The 23,539-nt window shown below is 41.6% G+C and overlaps 1 long non-coding RNA gene and 5 other non-coding genes across 7 annotated transcripts; 3 read left to right on the top strand and 3 right to left on the bottom strand.

Annotated features, from left to right (window-relative positions):
* Positions 1–600: 600 nt before the first annotated feature.
* Positions 601–2,798, bottom strand: LOC116675722 (uncharacterized). Of its 2 annotated transcripts, XR_004328516.1 has the most exons (5): positions 2,434–2,798; positions 2,275–2,320; positions 2,034–2,184; positions 1,820–1,951; positions 601–960 (listed from the first exon to the last, which is right to left on the bottom strand). It is a non-coding gene; the product is annotated as an uncharacterized LOC116675722 (long non-coding RNA). The 2 variants fall into 2 exon arrangements; XR_004328517.1 differs by lacking the exon at positions 2,275–2,320 and having other exon boundaries at positions 2,434–2,445.
* Positions 2,799–9,010: 6,212 nt separating this feature from the next.
* Positions 9,011–9,082, top strand: trnag-ucc (transfer RNA glycine (anticodon UCC)). The gene has a single exon. It is a non-coding gene; the product is annotated as a tRNA-Gly (tRNA).
* A 360-nt stretch (positions 9,083–9,442) lies between these two features.
* Positions 9,443–9,524, bottom strand: trnal-aag (transfer RNA leucine (anticodon AAG)). The gene has a single exon. It is a non-coding gene; the product is annotated as a tRNA-Leu (tRNA).
* A 1,234-nt stretch (positions 9,525–10,758) lies between these two features.
* trnav-aac (transfer RNA valine (anticodon AAC)) lies at positions 10,759–10,831 on the bottom strand. Its single transcript has one exon. It is a non-coding gene; the product is annotated as a tRNA-Val (tRNA).
* Positions 10,832–11,361: 530 nt separating this feature from the next.
* trnal-cag (transfer RNA leucine (anticodon CAG)) lies at positions 11,362–11,444 on the top strand. Its single transcript has one exon. It is a non-coding gene; the product is annotated as a tRNA-Leu (tRNA).
* Positions 11,445–18,675: 7,231 nt separating this feature from the next.
* trnaq-uug (transfer RNA glutamine (anticodon UUG)) lies at positions 18,676–18,745 on the top strand. The gene has a single exon. It is a non-coding gene; the product is annotated as a tRNA-Gln (tRNA).
* The last annotated feature ends 4,794 nt before the right edge of the window (positions 18,746–23,539 follow it).

Genomic DNA, 23,539 nt, shown 5'->3' on the forward strand with positions numbered 1-23,539 from the left:
GATGAACACAGGATGAATTAAAGCAGAACACAGAGTAATAAAACATCCAACACGTTCTCACTCTCATCTCATAAGATATGGACGTTTGGTCAGTTGTTACTGGCATTAAAAGTATATATATATATCATATATGCTAAAGTTCCGTGACACCCGGTAATAACAGGACGGTTAGGACACACACGGGACTTGAACCCCGGTCTCTTGAATGAAGGTCCTGTGTTTGACGCATCCACCCCCCCCCCGACCAACCTCCCTACGACAAATTCCCCATTGCATACTACTCGCTAGATGCTCCTCTCCCCGGTACGTTCCTCACACGCCAAAGGACGCCTTTTTTGTTGCATCAGACGCGGAAAGCCACTGGCCAAACTTCCGTATTTTACGCCATCGGAGTGAGAAAGCGTTGGCTGTAACATAAGTAATTTTTCACTAAAAGGCTTTACAATGATAGTAAGTCCATTTTGAATTTAAAAATGTAGCGGTTTACATTTTAAGAACATCTCAGACAGGGTATGAACATCCTTTCTACAACATAACTATAATTTATTTAACATTAGTTAAATAACAAGAATGTGACAGACAAACCAGACAATGAATATGCATTTCATTCTAAAACCATGTGACATGTCTTCCTCTAGTTTTCCTTGTTCCAGGGCAAATAAGTCCATGTCAGTAGAGGGCAGTAGAGAGCAAAAGTCTGTATTCAGAGTACAAAAAGCGTAGATGCACAGGAACAGATGTTTGCACGTTTTCTGAGGATCTCTCGGAAAACTTGAAAGAAGCTTGTAAATAGCCTTTAAAGGCCGGGGAAAATAAAGTGTAGTCGGCTGAAATGTCCTCACTTTTGCAAAATGGTCCTTATTTAAAAAAAGTTAATAATACCATGGTTGTCCTCCGTAAAGATGGGTGTCCACAGACACACATCACTCTCCTTTCTCTCTGTTTGAGATGCTTCTTCTGCTGGAAAACAAAAATAGAATGACTTATTACTATGCATTTTTTTGACTATCAAAGTTCTTTTAATAAGTTTTTGTAATGAGGGTCCACCAAGATTATTTTGGGGCATTTTCAGCCTTTATTTTGACAGGACAGCAGAAGACATGAATGGGAGAGAGAGGGGAATGGCATGGAGCAAAAGGCCGCAGGTCAGAGTCAAACCCGCGTCCACCACGTCAGAGTAAACCTCTTTATATGGTCGCCCGCTCTACCAACTGAGCTATCCGGGCGCTTGGGCCCCCCAAGTTTAGACGCAGATGTTGGTGCAGATGGGTCTTGCGCTCTAGGAGGTACAAAGTACATTTTTCATATAGCAATTTTGCAAATTATAAAAATTAAAAGTGCCATCTAATAACCAATTGACGCCAAATTTGGCACAGAGCCTCAATGGCCCATGCGGAACAGCTGTGCTAACTTTTATTTAAGTCAGAATAAATTCTGCGAAGATTCCTCTTGTAGATCACCAACAACAGTTGTGCAGCAGTGTTAAACCCTGAAACACACAGCTCAGATCAGCGGTTACTTGCAGCTCTGCTACAGCAGCAGATAACCTTTAACGTTACCTGCCGGTCACATCGTCTCTAAACAGTCTGCTCAGGGAAGTCCTGCTCAGATCAACAAATGTTAGAGTCCGGCAGCTGCTCACTCTGTTTGTTATAGGACGCACACCGAGCAGATTAATACGCTCACAGATCCAATCTTTGCAGATGTTACCGCTTGGTGTTTGGCTAGATCCACGACTTTGTTCAAGGCCTTAATTTGAGATAATCAAATTTACTTTTAAGACCCCGCGGCTACCCTGAACAAAGGTGTGTGCAATTACCTTTAAATCTTCCACGGATTCTTGAAGTCATTAAGGTCCGACAGGAATCTAAGCAGTTTTGGAGGGATGTTGTACTGTTTCCCCCGCTTTTCTGCTTTCGTGCCCCGTTCTGGGTTTATCCCCAGCAGGCACCTGTGGCATACAAACATGTCTAAATTGAAAATGCAAAAATAATAATACTATAAAACGGACAAAAATGATGGTGAAAACTTACCTCTGGATGAACTCCAGAGTCAGGGCTGCTCCCGTTGGATACTTTATATTCAGCACATAATACAGGCTGAACATATAGCTCACAGCAACTAGTGGACAGCCGATTATGTTAACTGGGACTTCATCCACTGACATCTTGTATCTTCCTTCATCTGTAAAACATAAATAACAACGTACATCTTTCAATTAAACAAATACACAACACCTCCCAATATTTTTAGAGTAGACATGCATTTCCTTACCCATAACTATGATGCACGGGGTGCTTGGCAGCTCTGCTAAGGCATCCTGTGAGAGAGGTGAAGACAGAGTAGGCATAGGGGAAATTAGTGAGAGGATATTTGTTGGGCTAAATCATAATTTACTAAATTAAGGAATTGATGTTTTGCAGCAGAACTTACTTCTTCATTTATTAAAAGCACCTTTTGCTCCTCTGAGAGGTACTTCACTAGACCCTGGAGGAGCTTCAATGGGTCTGTAGTAACTCCTGTGATTCCCTGCTACCAAGAAACTCAGTGATGATCTCGCCCTTCTCCTGAATTTGGTTCAGCAATTTGGTTTGGACAGGAAATCCCATTAGTTTCTCTGTGTGGTCGAGCAGATGGGTGGTGTCGAAGAGGTAAGGCCATTCTTCCATGACTTTGATAATATTTTCCTCACTATTCAGAGTGATGCGCTGGGCATAATATGTTTCAGACATCAGTCTTTTAATGTCACTCTGAGGGAGAAGGTTTTCTTTAAAGGCATCTTGTAGCATTTTCTTTTTACCCTCATTGCTGTTAAAGTCATTCAGTGACTCAGGTTGCCATTGAGTACAACCATAACGGTCAGAAGCTCTGCATTTTTTCTTGGGCCTCTCATCATGGGATGTGCTAAAAGCATACTGTCTTCTGACATTCTCAACCCTGTTCTCCATTTGCATTACAAGGGATGCAAAACCTTGACCCACAACATTTATGCCACATTTGTCCAAGAAGGAATCAGGATATCTCTCAACCAGCTGTTGTGCAACCTGCTTCAACTTGCTTCTGCCTGGTCTGGTGTCAGTAGCCATCATGTCTTCCATGATGATCCGGATCATGTGTCTTCTGTCTTTTGGTAGTGGTCTCTTCTTCTCCTGCAGTGCATTCATCAACGTAACTGGGAACTTCTGCCATGGGATTTGAAACTTCTGTGGAGGTGTCACAGTTGGTGTCACAGTCGGCGTCGCCACCAGATGCTCGTTTAGCGCCACAGTCGGCATTGCCACCAGATGCTCGTTCAAATTTGAATCATTTGAAGCACCGGACACAACAAAGGTGCTCTGAGATGCTAGGGAGGAACAGAAACAATCAAAAAATATGAATTTCAAAAAAAAGAGAATGAGACACTTACAAAGAGCTGAATGTACTGTCATGTGTCATGGGTGTGTGTGTGTGTGTGTGTGTGTGTGTGTGTGTGTGTGTTTAAATGTCTAATCCCAAAAAAAAAAAAAAAAAAAAAAGCCCATTACCTACCTGAGGAAAATGCATGTATCAGCCGCCTGGACTGTATTAACGACAAAATCCCATCCAAGTCAGCTGCTGTTAAAAATGTGCAGTCTTCCAGATTTTTAACTCCAATATCTGTCAACTTTGTGACAAGAGTCTCTGTTTGCTCCTCTTCCAGTGAAGGCAGTGTGCTTCTGATCTTCTCCCTTACAGGTTCCATGGTGGACTGTGTTTAAGAGTAACCAGCAGTCTGCCACCTCTATGGCAGGGGTTCCCAAAACTTTCAGCCCGCGACCCCCAAAGTAACGGTGCAAGTGACTCGCGACCCCCCCCCCCCCCCCCCTATAAACATTGCGCGCAACCGCACACGCACTACAGGCGTATCCAAACATGAGCATATTGACGACACAAAATAACACAACAGCCATGACATTATTCTACAGTAATTTACTCATTACTTTAATTTGAACTTAATCTCACCTAATGAGGTGGATGTGCAGTATGTTTGGAGCACAGCAAATTAAAAAGCTCTATATTTTAATTTAAAATAGTTTTTATATACATTACACACTAGGCCCAAAAAAATAAAATCCCTTTTACCTATTTCGGCCATACAGTATTCGGTATTTCGTGGTGTTGGTTTTAATCGGTCTGGAGTAACAACTGTGGGCATCAGCGATGGGCCGAAGGTAAAGCCAGAGTAGGTAACGCTGCTACCACCATGAGTACGGCGTGGATGGACTCCGTTCTTTACCAGAAGGCAGCGCCGGGCGCTCGCTCTGTGGAAGGCGCGGGACACGGAGCTAGATGGCCGGTGGCTGCCTACGTGTTTATACAACTTTATACATCCTCAAACTGGCTGGAATCACACACATCCTCTCCAAGGAGGGCACCAGCAGGGACATTGTCTGGAGGAAGTTCAGGCAGCAACTGGCAGAGGAGCTGAGACACGAGTTTAGAGGAGGAAAGGGAGCGGGGCGCGGTCCGAGCAGCGGGGGGGGGGGGCGCGGTCCGAGGAGCAATGCGCACCACAGCAGACACCAACACGGAGGCAGTGACAGGTTACGTTAGGTTATAAATGTTCAAAGAAAATACTTTTAGGTGTTATTTGCATGTTTACATACCATATTTTTCAGATGTGAATGGAATAATTACGTTTTACTATGCCATGATATGAGTTATTGAAGCACCTGGGCAATTCAAGTGTATAATTAAACACGTTAAATTTTACATTTTGGTGTTATTTAGTTTTTCTAAAGATATCCTAACACAATACCTGCATTAAAATTGCAATTAGGTATTTATCATGACAGATTATAGAGTTTAGAATCTTGCGGTCAAAATGACCGGAATCCCGGCAGTTGTAGTGTTAATGTTGGAGACCGCTACTCAGAAAGAAAGAAAATCAAAACAGCTGTTCCCTTTTTATTTAGTTGCTTGGTTTTATTTTAAATTTAGCCACTAGTTTTATCTTGTGTTAAAATCATAGCTAACTCTATGCTATTTCTAATCGTTTTTAAATTTTTATTTTATTTCTGGAAATCAGCTCGCGACCCCCCCTCTCTGGCTCGCGACCCCCCTGGGGGTCCCGACCCCCACTTTGGGAATCACTGACTTAGATAGTAATGAGTCACAGATATTAAACAAAGATAATTGTAAAAACAATATAACTACACAACATTGTAATGCGGTGGTATATACAGTAGGCTAGCGAAAATGTAAGATGAAATAAAGAAACACGTAATGTATTGTTATACAGTGTACGTAGTACAACCTATGTTGGATTCTAAATAAACTAAGATATACTTACATGTGGCATTACCCAAGATAAAATTGGCAAACTAGCTTACTGAAGTATACCGTCAGGGCTGAACAATATTGTGTTTTAGCATTGACATCGCGATGTGCACATGCGCGATGGTCGCATCACAGGACGTTACGATGTTGACGTTAATACTTTTTTGCTGCTTGATAGAAAAGTAAACTTTCACCGTTTCTCCTTTACATGATTATTACCATCCGACCATTCCCCTTTAAGACAGGTAGCCATGTGGGCAACGTGTGGATGTGATGTTAGTCCGATGGGGTTTATTGGTATGGGAAGTGAGGCTCTTTGTGTGTAGAAAAGTACCGGAGGCAGCAGCTGCCGCTGATACAGTGATGTCATAGTTTTCATGGGTAGTCAGGGACGCTACAGTAGTCAGTGTTTTATGTTCTCTACAAATACAAACTAAATCCCCTGATTAATGCAACATAATCACAACGTCTCCCGGCCATTTCCCACCGCAGAAAGCTGCTATCAGCCAAGCTAAAGCTAATATAGTTAGCTTAAAGAAACCAGCAGAAAGCTGCTACCAGCCAAGCTCAAGCTAATATAGTTAGCCCAAAGAAACAAGCAGAAAGTTGCTACCAGCCAGGCTCAAGCTAATACAGTTAGCCCAAAGAAAAAAGCAGAAAGTTGCTACCAAACAGGCAAAAGCTAATACAGTTAGCCCCAAAAAACAAGCAGAAAGCTGCTACTAGCCAGGCTACAGCTAATATAGTTTGCTTCAAGAAACCAGCAGAAAGCTGCTACCAGCCGGTCTAAAGCTAATATAGTTAGCTTAAAGAAACCAGCAAAAAGCTGCTACCAGCCAGGCTAAAGCTAATATAGTTAGCCTAAAGAACCAAGCACAAAGCTGCTACCAGCCGTTCTAAAGCTAATATAGTTATCCTAAAGAAACAAGCGGTCCGTCTGTCCCAACTAACGTTTTGGTTCGGAGCCGCGACACTGGAAACGTAACACTAATCTACTATAGATGGCTGTGTCTGATCGAACGTCATTTCCACTGACTGAACTGTTCTTGGATACACGGTCTGTTTCTAGTGCGCATGACGTGCAGGTCTGATCAATTTGTCAAACTATCGAGCAGACCCCGCTAGTCAACCACAACCTTAAATTTAGAGGAAGCAACATGCAGTCACTGTCATTCACGTGAGCCTGGATTGATTATTATATGAATACAATGGTGTCATGCTAGTCAACCAGAGTATTTCTACCTGATGTCCTTCTCTAAAATCACTTCAGAAGAGTAATGTTAGTCACAGCGTTTACTTGCTTTGGTGTTTGTAAAGCATTAAAGTCTATCCCCAGATGAGGGACAACTCTGTCTGGCTTAGTTATGTAGCATGAAAGCTAGCATAAGCTTACTAGCATCCAGCCCGCTTCTAAATAATGTAAATACCTTTTAATTAGCTCAACACTTTTTAACAGTTAAACTCACTGTCCCCCGTCAGTGGGGCTCGGCCAGCGGGGAAACATCGCTATAAAGCTCCGCTGCCGACCTCGACGGGATCTGATCTCCAGCGGGACACGGAAAGCTCCAGACCCGTAGCAGCGGCGCAACCCCCGGGAGCCCACCGCCAGTGTTGGTGGAATAGCAAGCTAGCGTTAGCGAACTAACCAACCAACCCGCTAACAAAAAAAAAAGTAATTTAAAAGGCACGCATTATACCCATTGATGGTGGTCCGTCCGTGGCTGCAAGACCCGGAGCTCACCCCATTGTTTGAGTTTGACTGTTAAAAGTGTTAGGATAATTAAAATGTATTTATTTATAAGCGGGGTTAGTTTGCTAACGCTAGCTTGCTAATCCACCAACACTAGTGGTGAGCGGGTCTGAAGCTATCCATGTCCGTCTGCAGCTGCAGGACCTGGAGCTCACCGCCAGTGTTTCAGTTTGACTGTTAAAAAGTGTTGAGATAATTAAAAAGTATTTGTTTAGAAGCAGGCTGGCTGCTAGTTAGCCTATGCTAGCTTCCATGCTACATAAATAAGCCTGACAGAGCTGTCCCTCACAGAAAAAAAAACACAGGTAAAATTAAAAAAACACTACATAAACTTTGCTACAGTGTGTTTATTTAAACATAGGTACACCTACATGTAGGGTGACGAGATTGCAATATAAGCCTTTATATTAATATTAGCAGCGGAAGCGTGCTGGACCCATAACCCAGAGGTTGATGGATCGAAACCATCTTCTGCTATTTCCTGTGCTTTGTATCTTCAGTAAGTAATTATCCAGTCTGTTGATGTTTAACACAGCAACTGATGTTGCAAGTGTCTGAAGTGAAATGACTCCACCTGCTGAAGAGTAAACTTAATGGCATGTTGAGATTATTTCACCCATAAAAAAGGAAACTACAGTGCTCATACCTTTTATTCCCGCTGTAACACACGTAAAACTGGAGTGTAATACAGTAAATATACTACACTACAAGTAATTAATACTGTAAATAGAAACCGTAAAACATGTACGTTCAAAGTGCTTGTTGTGCTGTCTACCAGTCAGATTACCACAGGAGGTAATATCTGTTGCAGCTCTTTTAAAGACTCTACCATAATACCTGCTGGAGATGCCAGGTCCTCATACATGTAAAGCATGAGCTCTACCACTGAGCTACATCCCCTGAAGATTTTGAAATTCTTTTGACTTTTTTCTGAGATAGACTTAGACTTATCTTTATTAATCCTTTTGGGATGACTCCCGCAAGGAAATTGAAATATGCGGTGGCTTGAAATCAAACCTGGGCAAAATGCTTGCAATGCTATGGTATAAATCATAGTCGAAAAGTAACACACCTGTTGCCTTTCTGCTGGACAATACAACGTTCACTGCAAATCTTGTAAGACAGATTGATAAGAAATACATTGGTGGAGACTGGTTGCTTCCAGTACCTATGAGATGAGACAATATTGTTTATGAAGGCACATCTGCAATTTGGTATACTGTGACTCTCCACTCTTAAAAAACAGCGCTCGTTGTCGGCAGGATTTGAACCTGCACAGGCAGACCCCAATGGATTTCTAGTCCATCGCCTTAACCACTCAGCCACAACAAGATGACAAGTAGCTCTACACCTGTTTGCACTAATGTTCATAAACGTTTCTATTGGTTAAGCCTGTAACTTAAGATGTCATTGTAGTCACATTCAGATCACCTCAAATAAAGACACTGATGATCATTGTGTTCATAAGTGCTTCTCTTTGGGGTTGTCTTGGTTGTGAGTTCATCATCAGACACTAACACATGCAGAGCAAGTACATGTCACCAGTTGTCCACCACTAGCTAAATAAATAAAAGAATGGGAGTTTTGGAATAGATATTCAGCACTAACTGGTACTTTCTATGGCTGAATGAGCTCTATCTGGAGGAAAAAGGAGTTGCCCCAAAGAAAGTTATTGGACTCTAATTGACCACTCATAGACTGCTGTGGGCATACATTGAGATGATGGTTGTCTATTCATGAAGCCATTCATTACTTACAATAGTCAGTTTTTTTGTTTCTTGTTATGTCTCGGCAAGAAGTATTATACTTTTGGGTTGTCTGTCCATCTCTACATCAGAATCAGAAATTCTTTATTGATCCCTGAAGGGAAACTCTGGAAAAGACTGCTCCTTCGAGCCAGATTTGAACCAGTCTCAATGCCCAAATGTATTACAAGATTTGAAGTGAACATTACATTGTCCAGTGATGGTGGTATAGTGGTGAGCATAGCTGCCTTCCAAGCAGTTGACCTGGGTTCGATTCCCAGCCATCGCAGTAACTGTTTTTGGGTTGTGGTACTTTCTTTTTTTACAAGAAGTCAGCAGAAACGTTACTTGCCCAACCTGGTTTGATAAAATCTCTTTGAGCTGCATGATTATGGCCAAAATGATAACGACAATTACTTTGATCAATATGGAGATCACGATTAATTATCACAATTATTTGTTGATTTTCTAGTCCAAAGTGTTGGAAATGAAGGTTTCACCTTTAGTGAGGTTTGAACCTCAGGTTAACAAGGAACAATCTCAGCAAAGTTATTGATGGATGATTCTAGTTACATCACCAAGTGAAGGCCAAATGCCACAGCTGTAAGACGACACATTGGTTGCCTTCCAGCTATGTAATATATGCAAATAGCAGTGCTGGGATTTGAACCCACGCCTCCAGAGAGACTGGAGCCTTAATCCAGCGCCTTAGACCACTCGGCCACACTACCTGCTATTATCAACTTTCCACATCATGACAAACACAGGGACCGTAATCAACGTTATGCTTGTTAATGTTATTGGAAAACTTGATGTAATACAAGCAAATACTTAAGGCCCCACCCAACAGTTGTGTGATATGTGGCGGGCAACTATGTGGCGGGACTCATATTACTCGGATAATACTTGTACTCGGCAAAAGTGCTTTATCCGTACCGGATACTCGTTTCAGCCGGATACTCGGATCACCCCTAATATAAACATCAACTTTCTTTTTATTATATCATCACCATTCCTTTTGTCTTCATCAAAATTCATTATGACATCAACTTTCTTTTAGATTTATGCATATTCAAATCAACTTTCTTTTTCCTAAATGCATATAAACATCAACTTTCTTTTATTGTATCATCACCATTCATTATGTCATCATCACTATTCATTATGACATCAACTTTCTTTTTAATAAAAGCATATACTCATCAACTTAATTTTGATTAATACAAATACAGATCAACTTTCTTTTTAATAAATGCATATACACATCACATTTCTTTTTTTAATGCATATACACATCAACTTTCATTGATATTATCCATATACACATCAACTTACTTGATATGAATGCATATACACATCAACTTTCTTTTTAATAAATGCATATACACATTAACTTTCTTTTAGATTAAAGCATATACACATCAATTTCTTTTGAATAATGCATAGACACATTCATTATGTCATCATCACAATTCATTATGACATCAACTTTTGTTTTGATAAATGCATATACACATCAACTTTCTTTTCATTAAGATAAGATGGTGCTTGAACATGAAGAGCTTTGTAGGTGAGAAGAAGGATTTTAAATTCTATTCTGGATTTTACAGGAAGCCAATGCAGAGAAGCCAAACCAGGAGAGATGTGATCTCTTTTCCTGGTTCCTATCAGAACACGTGCTGCAGCATTCTGAACCAGCTGAAGAATCTTTATGGACTCTTTCAAGCAGCCTGATAATTAAGAACTGGAGTAATCCAGCTTAGAAGTAACAAATGCGTGGACTAGTTTTTCTGCATCAATTTTCGACAGGATACTCCTGAATCTCTGAATGTGATGACTACTGCACTGGGGAAACTTCGGCAGGCCTGGCCACGATTTCACGTCAGGGAGATTTTTCCGTGAATGTCATGGAGAGTTTAACTTCGCAGAGTTTGATTATGCGAAGTCAATACAAACAAAGAAATGTGTTTCTGCCCTGTTTCGAACAGGGGACCTTTTGCGTGTTAGGCGAACGTGATAACCACTACACTACGGAAACTGATGAAATGCATTTATTTTGCATATTTGTGGGAAAATGCATTTTTATTTTACTGCAAATGTTACAAATGCTACAAAATAGAGATTTTAAACTAGATTCAGTCACAGAGTCATCTGTACACAGATTGCACCATTGTGCTACTCATTTTTCATTTTTTTCATTTTCATTTTGAGGCCTCGCCTCTATTATTTATGACATGGCCAGACGTAATCCGGCTAAGAAGCGGCACTTTTCAGAGGTGGGGATTTAAAGCCTGACATCCCAGGTGCTCTGGTGCAGCCAGATACCACCAGGCCCAGGGAATATGCCGCCTAAGAAAAATGCAATCCTACCCGATGAGAAGAATAAACATTGTGAAATTAACGAAATATGAATACATTAAACATATACGGGCATTGAACATATTGCTGCAGTCTCAGTCTTTGGATGGTATAGGTAGCGCCCCGTCAGACATGTCATGATATCATGACATGTTTAATTTACTATATAATAATTTTTGAGACAGGTCCTACTGAAGATGTGTTGGATCAGTCAGGATGGCCGAGCGGTCCAAGGCGCTGCGTTCAGGTCGCAGTCTCCACTGGAGGCGTGGGTTCAAATCCCACTTCTGACAACTAGTGTTATCATTTGGAACTAATGTCTAAGAGTTGATATTGGGAATAAAGAATTTAGCAGTTCTTTGTATTTAAGAGGACATGAATGTGCATGAGAAACGCAATTCCAAGTGCAGCGTTTTGTGAGCATCTTTATTGTCAACACATGTAAAGTTCCTTAGGGGCCCGTAGTGGATGAAATGGTAAAACATTTGGCCCTGGATGCATAGAATTCCTGTCATATTGAGCGACAAAGTTTGGGTGTCCTGAAAAAAGGGTCTTGAACTCTATCTCGCCGACCTCTTTTTTTTACTGTTTGTTGTTATGTCACGGCAAGAAGTATTATGCTTTTGAGTCGTTTGTCCATCTCTACATCAGAATCAGAAATAAAAAAACATCAGCTATATGCAGTCTCTGTGGCGTAATAGGTCAGCGCAGTCGGCTGTTAACCAAAAGGATGGTGGTTCAAGTCCACCCAGGGACGTTTGTTGCTTAAATAATCTGGAGAGAGCCAACTCTAGGATTTATCATTCTGCAGGTGAATATAGAGCAGCCCATAGATAACCCAAGTAGCCTTACCTTTATCTGAAGGTACAGTTCTGAAAACCATGTACTGTACATTAGAGGATGACACGGGAGTGGATTTTCACTCCTGTCCCGTCCCACTCCCATAGAAAGAAATCTTGTCCCGTCCCACTCCCAGACCAAAGTTTAAAAACTAATCCCATCCCATCCCGCTCCTGGTAAATTGAGTCCCACTCCCATCCCGCTCCTGTTTAAACTGACTCACGCTCCTGTACCGCTCCCATTTACATGCAAGCAATTTTGTCGGTCAGACGAGACTTGACACCTGACGGCAATTTTCGCTTGATGAACGAAGCGATGCTTGGCTGATTCTTTCCCGAATTTGCCTTGCAGGTGTGCCTCTTCAGACCGCTCGTCCCTGAATCACTTGCGTACTGGACTCAGACTAAGCATGTCTTACAAGCAGCGTACATCGTCCTATCACCGTCACATTCTACTCTCATAAACTTAAATATTTCAGACTTTCAGACCAGTTCTGTGAACTTAATAGACATGTCCTTACTTCTGACTTGGCGCTGTAAATCATTTTTTGCCACATCGATTTCTCCGCGGCTGTTAGCTCCCTCCATCACTGCTCTTTGAACTACGGCCGTGACAAAAAGCACTGATGGCTTCTGGGACGGCTGGGCTGTGTAGTTATTTTTTAATTGCGTTACATTGTAGGTGTATTGAAAGGAAACTACAAAATGGTGCATTTACGTTTTTTTTGCATTTAGATTATTTTGTCGTCTTTGCTATCTGTTGTTTCCCGCTCCCGTCTGCTCCCGTTAACCATTTATCCTGTACCGTCCAAATCCCGTGATTAATAGTAAATATGACTCCCATCCTGCAGGAATCCCACGGGAATCCCGTGACCCGTGGGATTCCCGAAAAAATGTCAGCCTCTACTGTACATATTAATCTTTACGGTCATTGGTATGCAGGTCACTTGATGTAATACAAGCAAATACATAAGGCCAGACAGAGACAAAAAGTGAGAGAAAAGAAAAAGAGACTAGCTGTCTAAAGGATAACCAGTTGAGATTGTGTGTGTCTTTGAGAACTGTAAGTCATTTAACTGATGTTCTCAGTTCATTTAAACTAATGAGGAAGAATTTGACAAATCAAAATCAAGTCCAGGAACTTATTCTTTCAAACATCACACCTGAGTCTCTCAAGACCTGACCCTTCCCTGACGGGAATTGAACCCGGCCGCGGCGGTGAGAGCGCCGAATCCTAGCCACTAGACCATCAGGGAGTCACATCTTTGAAATTTATCTTAGTAGATGTGAGTTTTCTTTTCTCTTACTGGAATGACTCATATTGTTTTAGGCGAGGAATGGCGCCTGGCTAGAGCTTCAGAAGGAAGGCCATGACAGATTACACATCTGTCACATAGTCAGTTTGTATTCTTAAATACCAAGTCTCTTGCTGTTCCTTGACTGCTTGACTTGCTTGTTCCTGCATCACTCCAGGTATGTAGAAAAAAAATCTGTTATGCACCTTTGCATTGCGCTAAAATGTCAAAATTTGGACCTGAATCCAACAATAACATTACTTGACACTCACATACATTGGTTTTCAGTTAAAAATGTTGGTTAGGGGTTTAGGTACTGCTTGAAAAAATGAAAATAATTGAACTGAACCCCGGCCACGGCGGTGAGAGCGCCGAATCCTAGCCACTAGACCATCAGGGAGTCACATCTTTAAAATTTAATTTAACATATTGTTGGTTATATTGTTTTAGGCAAGAAATGGCGCTTGGTTAGAGATTTAGAAGGCAGTGGTGCAAAATGCAAAACTGCCTGTTTTGATTTAATTACATAGTAATATTACAATGACAGAGGTGTAGTGATTACCTGGAAATGCTTCTGGTAGTTACTGTCAAACAACCTTTTATTACATGGTAATATTAGAATAACAGAGGTGCAGAGATTAGAGGTGCAGAGATTACCTGGAAATACTTACCATGAAATATGTCTTGTCCTTCACGTACGTAACGCTGTGCAATCTGACCAGCAGCTAAACACCTTCCACCATCAAGCGCTGGCGACTGGGATCATTGTAACACGTTTATTTGAGTAACAAAGGGTGAAACTGGGAGAAAACACAATGACCAGTTACTTAGATAGTAATGAGTCACAGATATTAAACACAGATAATTGTAAAAACAATATAACTACACAACAGGCTAGCAAAATGTAAGATGAAATAAAGAAACACGTAATGTATTGTTAAACAGTGTACGTAGTATAACCTATGTGGGATTCTAAATAAACTAAGATATACTTACATGTGGCATTACCCAAGATAAAATTGGCAAAGTAGCTTACTGAAGTATATCGTCAGTTAGGGCTGAACAATATGTGTTTTAGCATTGACATCGCGATGTGCGCATGCGCGAAAGTCACATTGCAGGATGTTACGATGTTGACGTTAATACTTTTTTGCTGCTTGATAGAAAGTAACCTTTCACCGTTTCTCCTTTACATTATTATTACCATCCGACCGTTCCCCTTTAAGACAGGTAGCCATGTGGGCAACGTGTGGATGTGACGTTAGTCCGACGGGGTTTGGTATGGGAAGTGAGGCTCTCCGTGTGTAGAAAAGTAGCCTACCGTTGGCAACAGCTGCCTCTGACACAGTGATGTCATAGTATTTGATGGGTAGTGAGTGACGCTACAGTAGTTGGGGTTTTATGTTCTCCTCAAATTCAAACTAAACCCCCTGATTAATGCAACATAATCACAACGTCTCCCGGCCATTTCCCACCGCACAAAGCTGCAACCAGTCAGGCTAAAGCTAATATAGTTAGCTTAAAAAACAAGCAGAAAGCTGCTACCAGCCAGGCTAAAGCTAAAATAGTTAGCTTAAAGAAACGAGCAGAAAGGCGCTACCAGCCAGGCTAAAGCTAAAATAGTTAGCTTAAAGAAACAAGCAGAAAGGCGCTACCAGCCAGGCTAAAGCTAAAATAGTTAGCTTAAAGAAACAAACAGAAAGCTGCTACCAGCCGGTCTAAAGCTAATATAGTTAGCTTAAAGAAACAAGCAGAAAGCTGCTACCAGCCAGCTAAAGCTAATACAACTAGCCCAAAGAAACAAGAGGCATGCAGGTCTGGTCAGTTTATCAAACTGACGAGCTGGCCTCGCTAGTCGACCACAACCTGACATTTAGAGGAAGCAACATGCAGTCACTGTCATTCACGTTAACCTGGATTGATTATATATGAATACAATGGTGTCATGCTAGTCAACCAGCGTATTTCTACCTGATGTCCCTCTCTAAATCACTTCAGAAGAGTATGTTAGTCACAGCGCTTACTTGCTTTGGTGTTTGTAAAGCAAAAAAGTTCAACAAAGAATATGAAGGTAAATATGTGCAAATGTGAGAGCGCGTAGATGTGATGTGAGCGCTTAGAGAATATAATTTGAGAGCTTGTAGAAAATATTCTGTACTTATACTTTCTTTCATTTTTTTTTTTCACTTCAGTCACTTTTCCACAGCAGCGAGTCTGCACCCTCGACTTTTGCAACACTTCTTGCGATACATTTGGTGCAAAACTAAGTTGTACCTGTGGACTTAGTCTGTGGAGCTCTGCGCCAACAGGATGGGGGGGAGGGGGCAGCAGGGTTTTTATCCTCAGATGAGGGACAACTCTGTCCGGCTTAGTTATGTAGCATGAAAGCTAGCATAAGCTTACTAGCATCCAGCCTGCTTCTAAATACTGTAAATACCTTTTAATTATCTCACACTTTTTAATAGTTAAACTGAACACTGGAGCTCCAGTGCTGCAGACGCAGACGGTCCGCCGTCAGTGGGGCTCGGCCAGCGGGAAACCGCTAGAAATCTCCGCTGCCGACCTCAACGGGATCTGATCTCCAGCGAGACATGGAAAGCTCCAGACCCGATAGCAGCGGCACAACCCCCCATGAGCCCACCGCCAGTGTTGGGGAATAGCAAGCTAGCGTTAGCAACTAACCAACCAGCCCGCTTAAAAAAAATAAAAATGTAATTTAAAGGCACGCATTATACCCATTGATGGCGGTCCGTCCGTGGCTGCAAGACCTGGAGCTCACGCCAGTGTTTCAGTTTGACTGTTTAAAGTGTTAGGATAATTAAAATGTATTTATTATAAGCGGGGTTACTTTGCTAACGCTAGCTTGCTATTCCACCAACACTAGTGGTGAGCGGGTCTGAAGCTATCCATGTCCGTCTGCAGCTGCAGGACCTGGAGCTCACCGCCAGTGTTTCAGTTTGACTGTTAAAAAGTGTTGAGATCATTAAAAGTATTTGTTTGAAAGCAGGCTGGCTGCTAGTTAGCTAACGCTAGCTTCCATGCTACATAAATACGCCGGACAGAGTTGTCCCTCACAGAAAAAACACAGGTAAAATTAAAAAACACTGCATAAGCTTTGCTACCGTGTGTTCATTTAAATATAGGTACACCTACATGTAGGGTGACGAGATTGCAATTAAGCCTGTATATTAATATTAGGACTATCCATATGTCAAGGGTGTATATTAGGCGGTGCAGTACAGCCCGATCCAGCAGAGGAGATTTCTAGCCCGACCAGGCTCCTCTCTTTACATTGAGCCTCACTGGGTGTCCAAACTAAAATGATAAGAGGCAACTTGGTAGACTCCTTAATGATGTTTATATGTGCTCACAATGCCCTTTTTTTTTAACACACCAGCCAATCACAAGTGTTACATGTGAATAATCAATGTGGTGAGTAATCAGGGAGCTCAAATAAAAGATAGTTGCAAGGTCTCCCCAATGTGTAACTTTACAACCCGTAAGCTGTTGGAACCTTGGTGCCACAGGTTCCCAAATCTCCCCACAAATGTCATCACATATTTTCCCCCCTGATTGTTATCAGCAGAGCAAGTGGCTCAGCGGAAGCGTGCTGGGCCCATAACCCAGAGGTCGATGGATCAAAACCATCCTCTGCTAATTCCTGTGCACAGTTATATTTCCAGTCTGTTGATGTTTAACAAAGCCTCTGATGTTGCAAGTGTCTGAAGTAAAACGTCTCTCCACCTGCTGAAGAGCAAACTTAATGTCATGTTGAGATTATTTCTCCATAAATAAAGCAGTGCTCATACACTTTATTCCTGCTATAACACCCATAAAACTGAGTGTAATACAGTAAATATACTACACTACAGGTAATAAATACTGTAAATGGAAACTGTGAAATATGTACGTTCAAAGTGCTTGTTGTGCTGTCTACCAGTCATTTACCACAGGAGGTAATATCTGTTGCAGCTCTTTTAAAGACTCTGCCATAATACCTGCTGGAGATGCCAGGTCCTCATACATGTAAAGCATGAGCTCTACCACTGAGCTACATCCCCTGAAGATTTTGAATTCTTTTGACTTTTTTCTGAGATAGACTTAGATTATCTTATTAATCCTTTTGGGATGACTCCCGCAAGGAAATTGAAAAATGCCGGTGGCTTGAATCAAACCTGGCAAAATGCTTGCAATGCTATGGTATAAATCATAGAAAAGTAACACACCTGTTGCCTTTCTGCTGGACAATACAACGTTCACTGCAAATCTTGTAAGACAGATTGATAAGAAATACATTGGTGGACTGGTTGCTTCCAGTACTAGAGATAAGACACTATTGATTATGAAGGCACATCTGCGTTTGGTATACTCTGATGTGTCATGGTTGGTACCACTCTTAAAAACACCTGCTCGTTGTCGGCAGGATTCGAACATGGATTTCTAGTCCATCGCCTTAACCACTCGCCACAACAACATGATATGCTGAGCTATGACTGTTTGCAGAAATTTTCATGTAGCACCTCAACACACCATATAATGCCTAAGCTGCACTTGCAAAATAGCAGGGTGTTCAAATACTTATTTTCCTCACTGTAAGATTCCTATACATTGTGTATGGTAGCCTTTACAATGTTGTTTATTTCTTTTATTACCCACACACACATTCATAGCAGAGCTGCCCCCCCATGTTTATACTGATGATTGATTGTAATAAAGCAGTAACAGAGAGTTGTCTCCATCTGTGTTTTACAGACCCACCTGGGCCGAAGTTGAAACCAGAATTAGCTTTAAATCCAGTCTAATCTAGTCCTCACTAAATTTCAAATAATTTCCCTGGAGTTACCATTACAAATTAATCTAATTAAATTGGCACATACACAGACTTCTCACAAAATCACACTTGAATTCATATCTTGCTACTCGGTCAGAATCTTATTAACCTGGAGTCCCAGTCTCTGTCAATATAAATAGGCTATATGTTTATATATGTTTTAGGCCTATGGCAGACCGCCATTTAAAATGTAGACAATGGCATATAAAGAATAAAGAATAAGAGTCTTTTCTCCATGTCCACTGTAGTTTCTCAGTGTGCTCTCTAGTAACATCTGTCTGGCCCAGTACTTTGTCATTCATAAGGCTACTTTTACTTTTATATTTTAATTATATTGCTAAGCCTGTACTTTGGTACTTTTACTTGAGTAAAGAAGTTAAATCAGTACTTCTACTTTTACCAGAGTATTTGTTAACACAATTATCTCTTCTTCTACTTGAGCACGGGCAGTGAGTACTTTTGCCATCTCTGACGCCTCTGTATTGTTCTGTTTAGAGTATGTATATATTGTTGTATGGACTAGTCCATTTTGTTAACAAACCCTTGCAACACTTTTAAAGGTTCCATGGTGTAATGGTTAGCACTCTGGACTTGATCCAGCGATCTGAGTTCAAATCTCGGTGGAACCTGGTTTTAAAGCCACACCACAGGTAAAAAGATCAACCTTTCAACTTTCCACATCTAGTTTACAGTAAGCTTACAGGTTTAACTGTGTAATATTCACACTGGCAGTGAGAACCACTGTAGAAATTATTATCTTGGTCAATGTTGTTTTCAATGTCTTGTGGTTTATGTTCTGTGTATTTGAAAGTTTGAAAGTTCAGTTGATTATATGTAACAGAGAAGTTTCTGTCCAGTTTGCCATGATCATGTGTGTTGATACGTCCAATTCAGTTGTATGCAGTTACCTTATGTAGTCCTATGTTGCTCTTGATTCATTCCTTCTTCAAACTTATCCACTCGTGATGTCCCTGATGAGAATCACTTCAATCTCTTTTGCTGCCTCAGGCGTCAACCCTGAAGTTTGATGTATATTTTACAATTTCTTGCCCATGTTGCCTGGATCTTGTTTTGTTTTCTGAGTATGAGTGCTTTCTTGGCAATATCAGCATTTTTCTTGGTGAGGTGTTTGTTGATGTAAACTTGGATGCCTTTTAATTTCCTTCCTTGTCTGAGAAGTGCGGACTTTTTCTTTCTGTTGGTGACCATTATTACCAATGGAGTGGCCGGTTGTTTTTGCTCGAAGAGTATGACATCCTCAATGTCCCTGCTATCAACATAAATGCCTTTGCTGTCCAAAAAGCAAATCACCTGTTGTTCCAGCGTCTCCTTCTCCTCCTCGAGAGCTTCCCTCAGCCTAGCAGTGGTGTATCCAGCGTCTGCGGCCACCTCCTGGCATGGTTCCGTTGTTTGGTTCTCAGGCCGCTGATAATCACATTGCATTGCTCGAGGTCAGCAACTCAAGTTTCAGAAAAGTAATCTTCTCCACGTTTTGCCCGTTTAGCGTTTGTATTTTACTCATCAGATCTATGATTTTTTCCGCCAACAAGAGTCCGAGATTCTTTATCTCCTCAACCTCATTGGGTAGATTGCATTTTTCTTAGGTGGCAATTCTCCTGGGCCTGGTGGTAGCCGGCTGCTCCTGGTCCTGGTGGTAGCTGGCTGCACCAGAGCACCTGAGATCAGTTTTGCAATCTCCACCTCTGAAAAATGCCTCTTCTTAGCCGGATTACGTCTGGTCATGTCGTAAATAGTAGCGGCGATGCCTCAAAACCGAGAATATAATTGGGTGTGATAATTTTAATTATGATCGTTTCCAGCTGCTGCATTTATCAATGTACGATCATTCTTACGCTCTGATTGGTGTGATACAACGTTTCATGAATCTCACGTGAAGCCTGTCGTAAGAGATTTCTACATTAGGTTAATAAATGAGGCCATTAGCTCTAAGGATGTGCTTCAATACATAACTGAAGTGGACACACTAATAGTATCACTATGGATCAATTTGTTTACCTTGTCAAGCTAAAGCTTTTTCTAAGCTAAAGAAACAAGGCACTCTTCTGCAAAAGCACAGCTGGGAGTGCTTGAGAGCACTTTGAGGTGCAGTGTGATTTTCGGCTGAGATGCTTCGGGTGCGTTTAGGTGTGAGCCCAAATAGTTGTTGAACGACAAAGACAGACAGCGATCAGCGGTAGAACCAGGGTATTGATGTCCCGTCCATGCAACCGATGGATTGATTAAAACCTGTATACAGCCCAACCACTTACCAATCACATCACTGGAAGACAGCATTACTACAGGGTCCTGACAGGGTATGGATGTCAATTTTTTAAAATGGACAGAAAACTGCCAGAACGTGATTTGCTACTTTTCATGGCTGTCAACAACTTTTCCAGCAGTTATAACATGATTCTTCACCATGGAAATCATAATCTCTTGATTCATCTCCCTTTCAGAGTGTCTACCATTGTGTCACCAGCAAAACAGAGCTAACAGAGGATGATTCTACTATCAACCTCTAGGTTGTGGGCCCAGCCACTTCAGCTGCACCACTCTGCTGAAAACCACCCCAGATGGGACTTGAACCCACAATCCCTGGCTTAGGAGCCGTGCCTTTATCCATTAGGCCACTGGGGCTTTACGTCACCCAAACTCAACAGTTCAGGAGAATACATATACAGTTCTGGAGACATAATGAAACAGTAACCTTGACCTCTAGATTTTGAAGTGCTTCCCTCTAGGCGTTCAGGGATATTGCATTCACAAGAATTGGATGGACAGACATGAGGACACAGTCACCTTGACATTGAACCTTTGACCTCCAAAATGTCATCAATTGATTTGCGAGTTCATGTGAATGTTTTTGCAAACTTTGAAGAAACCATACATGGGCATTGTGATAAGATGGTGCTGTCTATTGTTGTTTCTGAAATCAACAATACCTTCTAAAGTTGAATAGCTGTTGCGTACCCGGTAATATTAGAGAAGAGCTCTCGTTGGCACTGTAGGTGGACAATTTAGAAAATTAAGTTACTTTACACTTTAAACTGTTACATCTCCTCTGAATCACCAACTGCAAATTTTCAAGCCTCATTGGCACGCCGACCACCATCTACAGTAGTAAATCACTAGCTATCTATGCATGAGTACCTCATACCTTTTACCAGGTTCAGGTGGTTAATAGTTATGGTCAAATGAAAATTCATTAAGCTTTCTGAACAATGTTCTTCATTTTCTGAACGCATTCACTCAGTAGTGTTTTATTATGGTTGTGCATCTGTGATTGCCCTAGAGGTCCTCTCAGTCCAGCACCTCTCCCCTCATCTTTGTCAGTTTTACACTGTCCAGCATAAATCGCTGACACCATACCTCACACTCATCCATGCATACACCTTGCACACATGTATACAACCTTTGCACACAGTCTTTTGTCTCCCCTTTTCATGGGTCATGACAAAGCATCTAGGGTCCTTTTAACCTTTGTGTGAGTACATAGGTTTCCACATACATAGTTTTTATTAAGATTGACGACCAAATTGTTAGTTTTTCTGAAATTTTGTGAACTATAGCCAAGCCTTCCATAGCCTCGTTGGTGCAGGAGGCATGTGTCAGTCTCATAATATGTAGGTTGTGAGTTCAACCCTCACACGGGGCAGTTTTTTTTAAAAACAAAAAAAACACAACTGATGCTGAAAATACAGTGACAGGGTGGTTGAATACTGGCACTAGCACATGACTGGAATTTGTCATTCTTGGTTATTTCTGAGATTGATACAATGAAAGGAATTATTTAAGGTGGTAGCAACCAATGAAAAGGTTTATAGAACATATGTGGTATGTCCTTGGACATACTATCCAGCAGGGAGATGAGTACAGAGATTTGGGTGCTAGCAGATGGATGTAGTTGCCCATTGTTCATTTGACTTACCAGCAACATTGTTATGATGCAAATCTGCTTGAAAAACGTCACAATTCTTTTTAAAAACTTGTGCATGGAACACATGATATGGTAGTGTCTGAATTGGTCCATGTCCATACAGGCATGTCAAATGGACAACTCATCTAGCAGAATGTGCAACTCTATGCCTGAACAGGGACTTAAACCCTGACCCTCAGATTAAAAATCTGACGCTCTAACCGACTGAGCTACCCAGGCTTCTAAACAGAGGACTGTGGGAAAAACAATCTCCTGAACTACAAATTAAATGTGCAAGTAATGAAGACCAACAAAGCTGTTGCCATGATCACGGTCTTCTGGACAGCAGGAGGGTATACCACGATTTGCACATTGCCTGAGACACACAATGTTATTGCACAAACTGGTTGAAAAATTGGCTAAATTGCCAAAACGGTTTAAAATTCAAAGTCCCAACTCATCATGGCCACTAGCAGACTGTGAACATCCAGTAAACCTGCATGACAGATGACGATAGCGAGCACTTCATACATTCACACAATCAAGCTGTGCCCTTACCAGGGACTTGAGCTGTGGTTTTCTTTTTGCTCAAAACGTTGATAACCTAATGCAATTTTATGGCTACAGACAAATAAACTTTACTGCTAGTGGGTACAATAAAACACTCTCCCTCTGGTTCCGCTTCTATACTCTTATGGCGTTTTTCCCCTGCTGTAACGGCTCGCCTCGGCTCTGCCCGCCTCGGCTCGGCCCATTCTACGTCCGTTTTCCATTGCAGATTGAGTAAAGCCTCAGTGTGGCTGGTCACCATAGAGCAACGCGTGATACGTAATTTCAGCTCACTCACAACAGCACAGTCGCTACTTGCCGCAGCAAGAAGAAATGTTTTGTTTAAAAGAAGCTGAGAAGCAACAAAAATCACCGCTAAAAAAACGGGAGTTTTGGGAATTCTACGAGTTCAGACGTTGACATGACGTTTTGTCCGAGACACAAAAGGGTAGTTAAGTTTCCTGGTAACGTTAGCTAACATTTGCATGTTTCAGCGTCGCAGTCAGTATTTACTCTACGCTATATAAGTACATGAACTTTAGCAACCTGATTACACAATAATGTACACGGTTGATGTTCCAGAGCATTCACGCTTTGCAAAATCGCCGCCGCAGACCGTCCGGTGAGATCTCTGGTTCTGATCTACTGGACTTCGTATAATCTTTATGAGAGTCACGGAGAGGCTTATGACAACGACTGGGATGTATCTGGACGGCAGAGCCGGGGGGACACTGTCCCGGGGCAGAGGAAGAGACCGGGAAGTTTGGGACGGTTTGATGCTCTACTTGAAAAGCTAAAATAAAAACTTTTGTTATATATATTGTCATGTTTTTTTAAAGTAACAGTGTGCAATATTGGAAACAACATGAAGCCGCTAGTAGCCCGAACAAAAGTAAGAATAGTGCAGAGAGTGGATAATCTGTCGGTGTCCGGCTAGATTGTTTTAATGTCCCGT

Source organism: Etheostoma spectabile, unplaced genomic scaffold (assembly GCF_008692095.1).
Source record: "Etheostoma spectabile isolate EspeVRDwgs_2016 unplaced genomic scaffold, UIUC_Espe_1.0 scaffold00002194, whole genome shotgun sequence".
Lineage (NCBI taxonomy): Eukaryota > Metazoa > Chordata > Actinopteri > Perciformes > Percidae > Etheostoma > Etheostoma spectabile.